This window comes from Acinonyx jubatus, chromosome E3 (assembly GCF_027475565.1).
Source record: "Acinonyx jubatus isolate Ajub_Pintada_27869175 chromosome E3, VMU_Ajub_asm_v1.0, whole genome shotgun sequence".
NCBI lineage: Eukaryota > Metazoa > Chordata > Mammalia > Carnivora > Felidae > Acinonyx > Acinonyx jubatus.
In genome coordinates, this window is record NC_069398.1 from 31,481,607 (window position 1) to 31,495,378 (window position 13,772).

At 42.0% G+C, this 13,772-nt stretch overlaps 1 long non-coding RNA gene across 2 annotated transcripts in view; it reads left to right on the plus strand.

The window, feature by feature from the left end:
• LOC128313576 (uncharacterized) overlaps window positions 1-13,772 on the plus strand; it is a 28,498-nt gene that overhangs the window by 832 nt on the left and 13,894 nt on the right. For both annotated transcript variants that reach the window (XR_008294475.1, XR_008294476.1), the window contains exon 2: window positions 11,149-11,228. This is a non-coding gene — a long non-coding RNA (uncharacterized LOC128313576). The remainder of the gene's footprint in view (window positions 1-11,148; window positions 11,229-13,772) is intronic.

The window sequence follows — 13,772 nt, forward strand, 5'->3', positions numbered from 1 at the left end:
TTAACTGATGTAAAATTTAATTTTTTTTCTTGTTTTAAATGTTTATTTATTTATTTTGAGAGAGTGGGGGGGGAGGGGCAGAGAGAGAGGGAGACCGAGAATCCCAAGCAGACTCCACGCTGCCAGCACAGAGCCCATCGTGGAGCTCCATCTCGCCAACCGTGAGATCATGATCTGAACCAAAATTAAGAGTCGGATGCCCTGAGCCACCCAGGAGCCCTTAAAATTTAATCTTTAGGGGCGCCTCGGTCGCTCGGTCGGATGAGCGTCTCACTTCGGCTCAGGTCATGATCTCAGGGTTTGTGGGTTCGCGCCCTGCATCTGGGTGTGTGCTGATAGCTCGGAGTCAGCTTCGGATTCTGTGTCTTCCTCTCTCTCGGCTCCTCCCTTGCTTGCACTCTGCCTCTCTCTCTCTCTCTGGAAAATAAATAAACATTATTTTTTTTTAATTTTGATCTTTAATAATTATGATATGAATTAAGCCCCTAATATAAAAAAGTAATAATATTGAAACTTACAAAACTTCTAGTGTTCTGTTCAGGGTGTTTTGTTTTCTTGACAGTGAGTTTTTACATTCATATTTCAGCATATAGGCTTCTATCAAAGATTTTCATGGTGTGAAGGTAGATGCTTTATTTCTAGTTTCAGACAAAGTATTTCATGTCATTACTTCTTGCTACCAATGAAAGTCTGGGAATTTGGTACAGGTGAGGAAAAAACGAGTTGCACTGATGAAATTAAAAGCAAGCCTTGGGGTGCCTGGGTGGCTCAGTCGGTTAAGCGTCTGACCTTGGCTCAGGTTATGATCTCGTGGTGAGTTCGAGCTCTGGCGTCCGGCCCAGGCGTCGGGCTCTGTGCTGACAGCTCAGAGCCTGGAGTTGCTTCAGATTGTGTGTTTCCCTCTCCATCTGCCCCCCCACCACCCATGCTCCGTCTCTCTCTCAAAAATAAATAATAAAACATTGAAAAAAACTAAAAGCAAGCCTTTAGCCCTCTAAGAAAATTAGAAAGCAACAGTGTGAAAATAGATTTTTTTTTGAAAATAGATTTAAATGCAAAATTGCTTTGCCCCAAAATGGGTTTGCAATAGTAATCATTTATAGAAGTCATTTAAAAATTTTCTACCCTGAGGGGCACCTGGGTGGCTCAGTTGGTTAAGTGTCCAACTTCAGCTCATGTCATGATCTCACAATTTGTGAGTTGGAGCCCTATGTTGGGCTCTGTGCTGACAGCTCAGAGCCTGAAGCCTGCTTCAGAATCTATGTTGCCCTCTCTGCCCTTTCCCCTGTTCATGCTCTCTCTCTCTCTCTCAAAAATAAATAAACATGAAAAATTTTTTTTAAAAATTCTCTACCCTGAAATAAATTCACGTTCAAAATAATTTTTAAAAAATTTTTCATTTTACTCATCTATAATACAAAGAAGGTTAAAAATAGTTATAAATCATTTCTAGTATTGTCTTTATGACTATTATTTAGCACTATCATTTTTCTTTAAATGTCTACTGTGTAAAGATAGTACTTTTTTGGGGGGGTGACTGGCTGGCTCAGTGGAGCATGCAATTCTTGATCTCAAGGTCATGAATTTGAGCCCCAGGTTGGGTGCAGAGATTATTTAAAAGTAAAAATATTTTTTAATTGTACTTTTTGATGCTCATAATCCTATATTTACTATCCACTGTGTTTCAGGCCAAGACCATTTTAAGTAAGTATTTCAGGGTTTTGGGGTTTGGGCTAGTTTTATTATTATTAAAATAATATTTTTTAAAGTCTTTGCACAAATCTTTAGTTTCCCTTATTTTTGCAACATTACATTTTGCCACATTTATTGCTGCCATAAAAAGCTCACTTCCTTTTTTTTTATTTATTTTTTTTTTTTTGGTAAGCTATTTTTTTCTTTCAGCGCTCAGTGGATGCTATCTCTGAGGATGCAGAAAACATTCAAGCTACCCTTCCCCAAAAAGCAAAATGAACACTTCTTTGCACAGTATTTAGAAAACAATTTAAAGATTTTAAAGGCTAGAGTCTTCAGTGGAAAATTTGCCGAAATTACAAAATCAGTCTGACAATGTGTGAACAGGTTTGGAGATCAGCTGAATTTATTCTTAGGCCTGTAAAGATTTTCACTGGGTGGAGATTTGGCAGTCCTGTTTATTAGAAGTATGTTGAAAGACCAGATGGGCTGCAGGGATGTGAGATATATATATATATGTATATCCTCCTTGGTTATTCATTTCTTTAAATGCCTTTGAGGCAAGAAGGCATTTTTAACAAGGCATCCAGTTGCCATAAGCAATGGCAAACAGAATTAACACAAAACCACCCTGAGCAAGGTAAAAAGCCTTCTGTGATTAAACAAAATGGGAGGTCAAAGAGAACACGAAGGAACACTAACAAGATTTGAGGTTTAATGTATATCAGGGTTAACTAGTTCTAAGCTATAGAGCAGGCTGGTAAATTAGCCTAGCCTCCTGCTTTAGCATTTAACTCAGCCCCCATTTTCTGGCATCTCTGGGAAGACATTCTGCTAATTATAAGTTGAGAAACAGGCAGAATTAATTATAAGTCAGTGTGAAAAGTATTTCCACAGAGGTTCATAAAGGTTATGAAAGAAGGTAGGAGAAAAGACACTGACACAAATAGGAAAATAATTTTATTCACACTTGATCAACAGGATCCAAGTGATTCACCTACAACCTTCTCTCCTGCTGTGAGTGCGCAGGCTCAGGTGAGGGAAATAGTAGGCTTTCTTCTTTCCAGCTTCACCTGATAGGAAAAGCACAGGGAGGCAGAGTTCCACATTCAGCAGCTTCTTGGAGCTCTGTGACCTGGTTCTGTACAATGAGGAGAAGGGCACCCATCCTACAGGGTATTTGTGAGAAATAAATGAGAGCAAGTGTGCATAGCATCCAGCACAGTCCTAGGCAGATAGAGGGCACCCAGAAAGTCGTAGTTATTTTCATGCTTAGGTCCCTGGAGTCCTTACAGTACAAGCCTAGTGGATCCATTAATAATCATAATTAGTGGCACCTGGCTGGTTCAGTTGGCAGACCATGCCACTCTTGACCTTGGGAGTCCTGAGTTTGAGCCCACGTTGGGGACAGAGGTTATTTGCAAAAAGAGGGACACCTGGTGGCTCAGTTGGTTAAGTGTCCAACTCTTGATTTCAGCTCAGATCATGATCTCACAGTTCATGAGTTCGAGCCCCATAATCAGAGAAAGGATTCTCTCTCCCTCTTACTCTGCCCTACCCCTGCTTGTGCTCTCTTTTTCTCAAAATAAATGAACAAATTTTAAAAATAAAAAAGTTCCTGGGGCGACTGGGTGGCTCAGTCGGTTAAGCGTCCGACTTCGGCTCAGGTCATGATCTCACGGTCTGTGAGTTCGAGCCCCACGTCGGGCTCTGAGCTGACAGCCCAGAGCCTGGAGCCTGTTTCAGATTCTGTGTCTCCCTCTCTCTCTGCCCCTCCCCTGTTCACGCTCTGTCTCTCTCTGTCTCAAAAATAAACATTAAAAAAAAATTTTCTTTTAAATAAAAAAGTTCCAATTTTGAGGTTTCAATGCAATAAAAAGTAAAGAAATGAAAAAATACAAAATACAAATATATATACATAGTTACCAAAAAAATCATTACAATGATAATGTTTAACTATGGATCACAAGCAAGCCAAAAATGAAACACCTAGATTACATTGCTGGAAAAGAGGATGGACACGATGATCCAGAATGTTGGTCAGAAATAATTTATATTTCTTTGCTGACTCCCATGGAGACTTGAAAGGGTGGGATGGATTTAAGTATGAGAGCTCAGTTGCCACTGTGAGAAATGTCAAGTTTCCTATCTCTTACTGAAGGGCCCTTTCCAGGTACGCAACATTATTTCAACAGATTAAGGTCAATGTGAATCAATGACAAGGTGCTGGTATGGAGTCATTCTATTTATTTCCTTTTTTATTTCTTTTTATTTTTTCTTTTTTTTCATTTTACTTTTTTTTTTTTAAGCGTTTATTCATTGGGGCACCTGGGTGGCTCAGTCGGTTAAGCGTCCGACTTCGCTCAGGTCATGATACCATGGTTTGTGAGTTCGAGCCCCGCATTGGGCTCTGTGCTGACAGCTCAGGCTGACAGCCTGCTTCGGATTCTGTGTCTCCCCATCTCTCTGCCTCTCCCATGCTCATGCTCTGTCTCTCTCTGTATCTCAATAATAAATAAACGTTAAAAAAATTTTTTTTAAGAGTTTATTCATCTAGAGAGAGGGGGAGAGAGAGAATCCCCAGCAGGCTCTGGGCTGTCAGCATGGAACCCTACATGGGGTTCGATCTCACCAACTGTGAGATCATGACCTGAGCCAAAATCAAGAATTGGACACTTAATCAACTGAGCCACCCAGGTGCCCCATCCCCTACACTCATTCTTAGGTAAAAAAAAAAAAAAAAAGTGTATATAGATGTGTGTGTGTGTACATGCATGCACACAAACCTATGTGTGTATAAAAATATACACATTATATGTGCATTTATACCCATATTCATGTATGTATATATGGATGGATGTATATACATATTTATTTAAGTTTACTTACTTTGAGAGAGAGGGAGAAACAGAATCCCAAGCAGACTCTTTGCCATCAGCACAGAGCCTGACGTGGGTCTCGAACTCACAAACCGGGAGATCGTGACCTGAGCTGAGATTGAAAGTCAGATGCTTAAACAACTGAGCCACCCAGGTGCCCCTATACATATTTATACATATATACATGTATGTGGGGTTTGGGGGATCTTTTATTTTTTCTTTTGTTTATTCTTTTAATAAGAGGATAAACCATACATTTGTTTTAAAGTGCTTACCTTTACCAAGAGGGAAAGGATAGGGTAAAGGGTGAAGATTAAAGCTGTACTTCCCTGAACATACCTCATTTTGTAGAATTTGAGTTTGGAACCAGGTACATATTTTATACAATTATAAAACAAAGTTAAAATTCTTTAAAAATCCCTAATACTCGAAAGCAAAATGAAATCAATGAGCCTGTATATCCAGTTGGTGGCACAACACAGAGAGGAACCATTCCAAGAAATGTCATAGCTACAATTTGTACCAAAAAAGTAACAAACTGCTAATAAGCTCCTAAATCATTTTCAGTAATCATACTGTTGATGGTGCCGTTTGTATTGTTATTCTGAAACTGCTGTGTGTTTGTTCTGTAATGAGTACTTATACTGGTGTTATTGAGAACAAGGAATTTTTGTATGGGAGAAAGGAATTGCCCTCATAAGCTTGATGAGTTTCAATAAAAACACTGTAGTCCTGATTTTGAATCGGAGGTGTGGCACGAACTCAGGTGTCTTTATTGTAAAAATGTGAGTGTGTGTGTGTTTCCTAGGTTCACTTCCTGAAAAGGCCAAGGAATAGTGAGTGACCAACCTAGTAGCAATGAGTGTCTCTAGTCCCCAGCTTGGAGTCTCTGAATATGTTTTCGCATTAAAAGCTAGATTCCCAGTTTGGGGCAGACAGTGTACAGACGAGATGAGCCAAGAACTTCCTGTCACACCAGACATCAAGGAAGCTTTCACAGACCACTAGGGTTCTGTCAGAAAGAGTTACAAGCCAATTTAAAAAGGTTCAATGGGATAATCTAAGCACCAATAAAGGTAATAACTACCATAGTATGAAACATACCAAATACGGGCAATCTCTGAGTTCATTATGGTATTTATTAATTTCCTTGGGCTGCCCTAATGAATGAACACAAACAAGCTTAAAACAACAGAAGTTTATTTTCTCACAGTTCTGGAGGCTACAAGCCCAAAATCAAGGTGCTAGGGTCCCTGGGTGGCTCAGCTGGTAGAACATGTGACTCTTGATCTCAGGGTTGTGAGTTTGAGCCCCATGCGTGGCATAGAGTTTACTTAAAAAATAAAGAGGCGCTTGAGTGACTCAGTTGAGTGTCCTTCTCTTGATTTCAGCTCAGGTCACAATCCTAGTGTGGTGGGATTGAGTCCTGTGTGGGGCTCCATGCTAAGCATAGAGTCTGCTTGGGATTCTCTCTCTCTCTCTCTCTCTCTCTCTCTCTCTCTCTCTCTCTCCCCCCCCCGCCCCTCTCTCCAGCTCACGTGCACACTCTCTCTCAGTCTCTCAAAGAGAAAACTAAAAATAAATAAATAAATAAAAAATAGGGGCACCTGACTGGCTCAGTCAGTGGCGCATGGGACTCTTGATCTCAGAGTTGTGAGTTTGAGCCCCACATTTGGTTTAAAGATTACTTAAAAACACAGTCTTTTAAAAAATAAAATAATAGAGGCACCTGGGTGGCTCAGTTGGTTGATCGTCCAACTCTTGATTTTGGCTCAGGTCATAATCTCACAGTTTTTGGGACTGAGCCCTGTGTGGGGCTCTGCGCTGACAGTGTGGAAGCTGCTTGGGATTCTCTCTTGCTCCCTCTTTTTCTGCCCCTCCCCTGCTTGCATACTCTCTCTCAAAATAAATAAACTGTAAAAAAAAAAAAAAAAGCAAAAAAACCACTTTTAATAAAAAATTAAAAAGTAAAATAAATAACATTAAAAATGATAGTAATTAATATTTACTTTGATAGAGAAAGTACAAGAGAGCAGGGGAGGGGGCAGAGAAAGAGTGCGAGACAGGATCCCAGGCAGGCAACGTGGGGCTTGAATTCATAGACTGTGAGATCAGGACTGGAGCCAAAACCAAGTCAGACACTTAGCCAACTGAGCCACCCAGGTGCCCCCTAAAAATGGTAATAGTTAAAAAACAAAATCAAACTGTTGTCCTGACCACACCCCCTCTGAAGGTGCCTGGGAAGAATTCTTCCTTGCTTTTCCAGCTTCTGGCGTTTGTAGCAATCCTTGGCGCCCCTCAACTTGAAGCTGCATCACTCCAATCTCTGCCTCTTTCTTCACTGGGCTGCCTCTATCTGTGTGTCCTCTTGTAAGGACACCAATCATTGGATTTGGGGCCACTGTATACTTCATCTCAACTAATTCCATGTACAAAGACCCTATTTCCAAACGAGTTCTCATTCTGAGGTTCCAGGTGGACAGGAATCTTTTTGGAACACTATTCAACCCAATTCAGTACCTAATAACAATAACAAAACCAAAACCAATCTCACTGGTTACCTTTGGAAAATGCTTGGAGACAAATTCATTTTTTGTGAACTAGTAAATAAAGTGAAAGAGTAGAGCATTTATCCTACTTCCCTCTGTATAAACTGAACTTCAGGGTAAATACTTAAGGGTATATTTCTCTTTATTGAGGGGCCCCTGCTAATAAGTAAAACAGGAATGTTAGAATCAGAGTATCACCATTTTATAGCCCTTAATAATTAATGAACCTAACAACTAACCATTGATGAGTGTTAACATCACAAAAAGAAACCACCAGACATGTGACTCCTGAAGAAATACATTGGAAAAAAGAATGGAATCTGAATCCATTAAGCCTCTAGACCTAATTACCAGAGGAACATATTAAATGTCTGCAATGATGCAGCCAGGAAAATCAAGATTGTAACATTTACAAAAAAGATACTTAAAAAAGAATTAAAGGGAAACTTTGAAATCGGAAAACACACTTGAGAGACTTCTATCTACAAATCCAACATATGGATTTTATTTTCAAAAAGTCAACTGTAAAAAAAAAAATTAAGAGGGGACATTGGGAAATTTTGATAATGTTAAGGAATTATTTTTTAAGGTTAATAATGGAGTTATGGTTAAATTTATTAAAAATTTATATTTTTTAAGGTTTGTTTATTTTGAAAGAAAGAGCAAGTGGGGAGGGGCAAAGACAGGGAGAGGGAGAATCCCAAGCAGGCTCCGCACTGTCAGTGCAGGGCCCAACATGGGGCTCAATCCCACGAACTGTGAGATCATGACCTGAGCTGAAACCAAGAGTCAGTTGCTTAACTGACTGAGACACCCAGGTGCCCCAAAAGTTTGTACTTTAAAAATACATACTAAAATATTCACAAATGTCATGTAACTTGATTCCAAATAATGAGAGTGGGTATGGATGACCCAAAATGACCCATAAAATTGATCATTGCTAAATCAGGTGCTGTATATATGGACATGTACTCTGCTACTCTGTCTGCTTTTGCATACATTTAACATTTTCCATATTTAAAAATTATTTTTGAGATGATCCGAGAAAATTGGCCATGAGTTAGGCATATCTGATATTAAAGAATTATTGTGTTTAGTGTGCTAATATCTTTATAGCTATTTTATTAAGTCTTTCTCTTAGAGATTCAACCTAAAGTAATTATGAATAAAATCTTATGATGAAGGGAATTTGCTTTAAACTACTTCGGTGTAGGGGCACCTGGGTGGCTCAGTCAGTCGAGCGCCCAACTCTTGATTTCGGCTCAGGTCGTGGTCCCAGGATCATGGGATTTAGCCCCTTGTCCGGCTCCATGCTGGGCAAGGAGTCTGCTTAAGATTGTCTCTCTCTCTCTCTCTGTCTGTCTGTCTCTCTCTCCCTCTGCCCCTCAACCCACTCACTCTCTCTCTAAAAAAAAAGAAGAAGAAGGAGGAGGAGGAGGAGGAAAAGAAAAGAAGAAAAGTATGCCAGTGTGGAGAATGAGGAGAAGGGTGACATAAAACTAGCCTCATATTTATTATGATCGGTGTTGGGCTATAGGTGCCTAAGAGTTTGTCACGTTCCTCTATTTTTCTGTATATTTGAAAGTATCTTTACTAAGGAGTTAAAATAAAAATAAAACCCAAAGACAATAAATATAACGTTTCTGTTAAACTACAAAGTGTCAAAAGTTTTCAAGTGTCTTTCATTGTTATCAGCATCAGTTAACAAAACTAATGTTCATGACAAATAGCGGACAGACAATAAATATTTTTTAAGTGAATGATCACTCCAAGGATGTGTCAGAATCAAAAGCATGACATTCAAAAATCATGGAACAGGGCGGCTGGGTGGCTCAGTCAGTTAAGCATCTGACTTTTCATTTTGGCTCAGGTCATGATCTCACAGGTGGGTTCATGGGTTTAAGCCCTGCATTGGGCTCCGTGCTGACAGTATGGAGACTGCTTGGGATTCTCATTGTCTCCCTCTCTCTGTCTCACCCCCATGCATTCTTGTGCTCTCTCTCTCTCTCTCAAATAAATAAACTTTCAAAAGTCATGGGACATCTAGGTAAATCCAGATTATTCTCCTTGATGTTAACTCTCATGAAATAAACTGCAAAATTTATTTAGTGTCTGTGGAATGCTTAAAGTTTTATACAGCTTAACAAAAAGCTAAGCATAACGCAAATTGCAAATTATTTTTTAGGTATCAATATAGTGGTTCTCCATAGTCTCATTTCAAATTTTTAGTTTTGACCAAGGTAAGTGTCCCTGTGATGCCTTTTTTATGAGTACTGCTTGAAGACAAAGAAGTCAACATTGAATAGGCTATTGATGTTTCTACCTGCATGCTAATTGAATACTCTCCCACTGTACCACTTACAGTGTGTGTCTGTGGGGCTCCCCCAGCTCCACAGGATAATGAATGTAGGAGTGGCCATCATCATTCCACAGGACCCTGCTTGCTGTCTATTGTTTGAAGTATTTTAAGCTTAAGAGTGATTTTTTTCAAGTTTATTTATTTTGAGAGAGAGAGAGAGAGAGAGAGAGAGAGAAAGAGAGAGAATGCAGGGGAGGGGCAGAGGGAGAGGGAGAATCCCGAGCAGGTTTGGCACCAGCAGTACAGAGCCCAATGTAGGGCTCGAACTCATGAACCATGAGATCATGACCTGAACCAAAGCCAACAGTTGGACACCCCACCAGCTGAGCCACCCAGACACCCCAAGTTTGGGAGTGATTTGCTACCTAGCAAGAGATAACTCATACATCAAGGACAAAGGTTTAAAAACATGGCAGAATCCCTTCACAGGCTGGATTACCAAGGGCTAAGATTTTTCAGGAACAGAAGCTTTGAACAAAGACTCTAATGGACTGATTGACTTTGATGCTGGCCAAAGGCAAGGGGATGTCAGCAAGGGTAGTGAAAGGGGAAGTGAAAGATGTCAGCTACAGGCTTGTTCCTTGTGGAAATGGAGGCTGTGGATAGTGTCTGGCTGCGTTTCCTCGCTTGCTGTATCATTGTTTAGAATCTGTGACATCTCTTTCCTCCTCCTGCTTCTTGTTATTCTATATAAGATGAGTTGGTGGTGGTTGTACTTCCGTTTGGCCCACAGATTGCAGAACTTGAGATAGGACTGAAGGCAGAGGGCACATCCCAGAGGTCCTGGAATTGGGGCCTTCGCCATACCTGGACTGGATTCTGTGTTTCTCTCCCCAAGATGGGTGAGGGTGTTCTTGGTTGAGTATGAGATTGTGATGGTTACATTATGGTGGGTGAGAGCATCTAAAAATATTTCATGTGTGGAAAGATATATGTGTGTGAGTGCCGGACAGCCAGATGGCACACGGTGCATGGGGGCAGGACCTGACAATTGTCCTGTAGGACCCATTCTTCTCTTCCTGAGGGGGAATAGATTTTTTTTTTTTTTTTAGCAAGGCCTGTATCTCCCAGCCCGCACAGTGGCTTTGTGTGGTCATGTGACTGAGTTCTGGCAGATGGGGTGTAAGAAGTGAGGGAGTTTCCCGGGATCACCCTGAAGAGACCCTTCATTCACACTCCACCCCACCCTTGTCTCCCTGTTTCCCCATCTTCTTGGAACTCGTGTGCTGGCTTGAGCTCCACCTTGGTACGTGAGGAAGGAGCTGGACCTTCAGGCTTCATAGATAAGAGGAACATACCGGCCTGAATTACTCACCTCTGGATTTAAAAACAAAATTTTTTTTTAATGTTTATTTTTGAGAGAGACTGAGAACGTGAGTGGGGGAGGGTCAGAAAGAGAGGGAGACCCAGAATCTGAGCTGTCAGCACAAAGCCCAACACAGGGCTCGAACTCGCGGACCTCGAGAGATCATAACCTGAGCCGAAGTTGGACGCTTAGCTGACTAAGCCACCCAGGCACCCCTGGATTTTTACATACCAGTGGCATAAACCTTGATCTTGTCTAAACTGCTGTCACTTCAGGTCTCTGTCATTCTCACTGAAACTAATCCTAATGAATACAATGGTATCTTTTCATTTTCCCTGACCAGCCACAGCTTCCCTCTTTCAGGAGGACTTCCTCTAACCCATTCCTTGTGCTTCCGGTGGGCTGTGAGTCACAGGAGGGGCTCCCTTTTCCCCAACAGGCAGGTAGGTGACCAAACCTTACTGATGAGAATACCAGCCCGCTTGCCAGGAACTGAAGCCTGAGTGGAGCTGATGAGGGACCATAAGGCAAACCGACACCCCCAAAAATCACCACCCCCCAGGTGGTCTGTGTCTGACATTCCTCCCGTACTCCTGGCTGCCCAAGAACAAAGGAAAGGGGAAAGCAAATGGGTAACTGACTAGCGATCAGAGTCCTGCAGGACAGGAGTCTCCATTGGTTTGCAAATCTCTTGGTAAATTACAAGAAAAGGGCAATCTTATCAATAGCCTAATCTCCAGAAACTCCCTGCTATTAATGATCTCGATTTGCTAGACGGAAAGACAACCTAACCTTGACAATAGCTAGGCCTCCAGCAACTTTCTCCTTCACTCTTTCACTCCGTGGGAGCGTTCCTTAGCATATGGAAATCCCATGAAGAAACTTCCTCTTCAGTCCCCCAACTCCATAGTGCACAACCAGTCACTCTTCACAACCCCAGTGCAGCTCTTTCTGCCCACGGTCCCTGTGCTTTAATAAAATCACCATTTTGGGGGGCGCCTGGGTGGCTCAGTTGGGTGAGCGTCCCAGGTCATGAGCTCGTGGTTCACCAGTTCCAGTCCCACATCCAGCTCCGTGCTGACAGCTCAGAGCCTGCAGCCTGCTTCTGATTATGTGTCTCCCTCTCTTTCTGCTCCTCCCTCAGCTTGTACTCTGTCTGTCTCTCTGTCTCAAATAAATGAAAACATTAAATAAATAAATAAAAATAAAATCACTGTTTTGCACCGAAGACATCTTCAAGAATTCTTTCTTGGCCATCGGCTCTGGACCCCCATCCCTCCAAAACCCCATCAGAGCCGCATCTGCAGGCAGGTGAGTCTGATATTGTGATGTCAGTGCCCTGGAAAGAAGATCCTTGAGGTCCCCAGAGCGGCCCTGGGTCCTGTCTTTTCTGAGCCCCAGTCACTCAACTTGTCCCTAGATTCCATGAGCTCACCAGTGTTCTTCCCATTCATATCTTTGTTTTTTCTCAATCCAGAGTAGCTTTCTGCTGCCTGCACCCCAAGAACCACAGCCCATGATGTCCTCTCATCTTTCCTTTGCCTTCCCATTTTTTCGCCTCTGGTTGTGCCGGTATCCCCACCCTGATGCCCCTTAGTCACTTGTTCCATAAAATATCATCCCATAACTTCGTTCCTTAAAGCAACAACCATCATTTTACTATCCTCTCTCACTGCCGTGGGGGTGGAGTCAGCTGCACTAAACAGGTCTCATTTGGGGGCTCTCATGTTTGCAGTCAAATGGCAGCAAGAGCTGCTGTCCTCTTAAAGGCTTCCTGCATTTTCCAACATGACAATTCCTTGATGCTAACTGGGTGTCCAACAATCAACTTAGTTCTGGCACTACCTTCCTGGAGTTAGCATCAGACTCCACAGGTTTCAAGGTCTCAGTCCCATAACACAACCCCTTCTTTGGACACCAATCACAAGTCCTGGGAGCTACTCATGATTCTGACAAGCAGCCTATAAATTCAAGGGTTCCCAGACCCCTGTTCAGGTCTGATACTTCACAAAAATGACTCACAGAACTCAGGAAGCCACTATGAACTTGCAGTTACTGGTTTACTATGAAGGGTACAAATGAACAACCAGATGAAGAGCCCACCAGGATACAATGGAATACCAAGGAAGGGGCGCCTGGGTGGCTCTGTTGGTTGAGCGTCCAACTTCACCTCAGGTCATGAGCTCGCGGTTCATGGGTTCAAGCCCCGCGTTGGGCTCTGTGTTGACAGCTCAGAGCCTGGAGCCTGCTTCCAATTCTGTGTCTCCCTTTCTGCCTCTCTCCCATTCGCACTCTCTCTCTCTCTCTCTCTCTCTCTCGCTCTCAAAAATAAACATTAAAAAAAGAAAACAATGAAATCCTGTCATTTGTGACAACGTGGGTGAACCTGGAGGACACTATGCTAAGTGAAATAAGCCAGACACAGAAGGACAAATGCTGTGTGATACCCTATAGATGAGGAATCTAAAATAGCCAAACCGGGGAGCCTGGGGGACTCCGTCAGTTAAGTGTCCAACTTTTGATTTCAGCTCAGGTCACGATCTTGCAGTTCATGGGATGGAGCCCTGCTTCAGGCTCCGTGCTGACAGCACAGAGCCTGCTTGGGACTCTGTCTCTTCATCTCTGCCCCTCACCCACTTGAGCTCTCTCTCTCTCTCTCTCTTTCTCTCTAAAATAAATACATTAATTAAAAAAATATAGCCAAACTCCTAAGAGAGCAGAATGGTGGCTGCCAAGAGATGGGGAAAAGGGGAGGTGTTAGAGTACAAAATGTCAGTTGCACAAGTTGAGTAATCCTAGAGATTTATGCACAGCATAGCCTCTATATTAACAATATTGACTGTATAATTAAACATTTGCCAAGAGCTCAAGTCTTATGTTTTCTTATAACAAATAACGATAATAGCAAGTAAAGGAGGCGGGAGGTAAGTTTTGGAGGTGATACATGTTTATGGCATAGATTGTGGTAATTATTAATAGTTAAATAT